Source organism: Otolemur garnettii, unplaced genomic scaffold (assembly GCF_000181295.1).
Source record: "Otolemur garnettii isolate 467f Iridium unplaced genomic scaffold, OtoGar3 scaffold00147, whole genome shotgun sequence".
NCBI lineage: Eukaryota > Metazoa > Chordata > Mammalia > Primates > Galagidae > Otolemur > Otolemur garnettii.
Window position 1 is genome coordinate 3,937,647 of NW_003852542.1, and position 2,740 is coordinate 3,940,386.

A 2,740-nucleotide genomic window follows, 5' to 3' on the forward strand; every position below is an offset into this window, starting at 1 on the left:
CCACCTGTGTCTGTGCTATACACTGGGGTGGGGGGAGGAAGAACATGACTTCTGTGGTTTCCCCCTTTAGCTAGGCTCCCAGACTGCTCTGCAGTGCTCTCGTGTGGCCCCAGTTGGTATCCTCCTCTGTCCCATAACAGTTCTTATACAACTCTACACACTCCTTAGATTTCTTCTTTGAAGATGGTCTTGCTTCCTATTATCACAGAGAAAGTTAAGACCATTAGCCATGAGCCCTCTCCATCTCCCCCCTGGACTCCTGGAGATCAATTTACATCACATGGTATCTTTCTCTGGGTTATCTCCAAATAAGCTCTTGAGACAGGGATTACAGTATAAATAGATTATTTGGAAGGTGATTCCAGGAAACTTTAGAAGGAAGTGGTTAAGGAAAGAAGGCAGTTAACAAAGTCTGTGTTTAGCAAGCAAGTTTCCTCTGTAAGTAACTGGAGCTTATTCCTTTTGGGAACTCTGGGAGACAGCATAAAACACGTGATGCAGAGTTATCTTGTTAAGAACCGAAGGATATTGACACCCCAGCTCCCATTAGAGTGTGGTAGAAGGCTGATCTGAGGATCCTTAGTTCTCCACAACTGCAGTCATTTTCTCTTGAAGAGCTCAGCCCTGGCACCAGCAGATTAAACTTTTGAAACTGTTGAATGGGACCCACCTAGCTCTGACACATTCTGCATTGTCTTTTTAATGTATTATTATCTAGAATGTTAGTTCTTTTCCATGAGGTCATGATTATTTAGTTTATATGTCAAGATTTTTAAAACAATAAGCATATAACTTTTGATCAATTACCTGGCCCCTGCATCTGAAAGTCACAGCTTTTAAGACAGTCTGTAGGTGTGTTTCTATGCTCTTGACTGTGCTGTAGGTTTACAAAAGACTAGTTACAGCCTGTTCTTGTGTTTTATCTTTTCTTAGGTGATTCACCATGTTCTTTTGCTCTATATTTAATATTGGAAGGGAAGAAAATAGTAATGGTGATAATGACCATGATGGCAACAATGATGCTAATAAAATTAAAGGGGGGGATGGGTGGAGGGAGGGTGATTAGAGGGATCACCTCTATGGTTTATCTTACAAGGGTACAAGTGAATCTTTCTAAAAGTAGAATATAAACGTCTTAACACAATGACTAAGAAAATGACATGAAGGCTATGTTAACCAGTTTGATGAAAATATTTGAAATTGTATATGAAAACACCACACTGTACCCCATGATTGCATCAATATACACAGCTATCATTTAATAAAAATAAATAAATAGAAAAAAAAATAAAGTGAGAAGTATTTAAAAATATTGTCTTTCTACATCTTATCTGAGAGTGTCCCCTGCTTGGCTGCAGATGTCACTGATGTTGACAAAGACATGTTTTGCCCCAAGTGATAATTCCATAGTTAATATCTACCAACATCCCAACCCATGCCCAGAACTGAGGTCACACACAGCTGGCTAAGTCCTTTACTGCTTAAGCTGTTAGCAGTAAGGTAAGTAAGCAAGTTACTGCTGGAGCTATAGAGGCTCCAGTTTTGAATTCTCCACGTCTCACAATACTTCAGCAAAGCATGCTTTACTTCTGTTTCCATCCGCTGTTTTCAGCTTTTTGTCCTAAGACTTAGGAATAAACTCTTATGGTCTACCCTTAATACAATTCAAATGACAGACAGTGTATTGGACATTGAATATTCCTTCCTACCAAGCATGGTCTTCCCTGCCCTTCTCTTTTCATATAGGAGGAGCTCTTTCTCTGGAGTTTGGGTGGTCCCGCATGCAAAGAGACTCCCGGCATTGCCAGGCTCCCCACCTGAATCTTCCAGATGTGCCCTCACATGTGTGACTCCTGATGCAAGCAGAGCTCAGATTCTTACCTTTCCTCAATTTTCAAAAGAAGAATTATCCCCTTTACTAGACTTTCCTCCTGGTATCTCATATTCTTCAAGCCCTTGCGCCACCAGCTTTACCCTGTCTATACTGTGCTTTCAATCCCTCTGCTTCTCTACTGGCTCCTTTCCCATGGTGATAAACACATTCGAATGTCCCATCTTAAAAAGCAATTCTCCCTGCTGTCACTTTCACTTTTCCTACTTCTTCCACAGCCCGGTTCCGTGACAGCATAATCTACACGTGCTCTCTCTGCTTCCACATCGTTCACTCACTCTTCGTCACTCTACACTCTCCCTTCTCACTCAAGTGGAGTTGTTCTAACAGGACCATCAGTAACCTCCGAATGCCAAGTCTAATAGACTCCTTTCAGTCCTCATCATATTTGACCTCTCTGAGTCCTCTGACCCAGCCAACCACTCCATTATTGTGAAGCTTTCTTTTTTCTTAAATTCTATGATCTATTTTCCCTTTCATTTCTCCCCTTGTCTTTCTAATTATTCCTTCTCATTTTCTTTTGTGATTTCTTCTCATACTGCAGAAATTTCTCACAACTTTCCTGTTTCAGATACTATTCTTGGGAGGACTTATCTTCTGGCCCACCCTCTTCTCATTCTACTCCTCTTCCTGGACTGGTTTCATTTTTCTCCCAGGTCATCTTGGTGCAGCTGCTGTGTGGTGTTAAGTTCTAAGTGTGTGTGTGTGTATGTGCACGCATGTGTGTACCTGGACCTGTGTGCACCTGCATGCTTAGCTGCCTCACCTCTGCTAAGCCAGGGACTTGAGTCTCCAAACACCACATGGGCAATTCACAGGCAAGCCAACTGCAACACAACTAAATCTGAG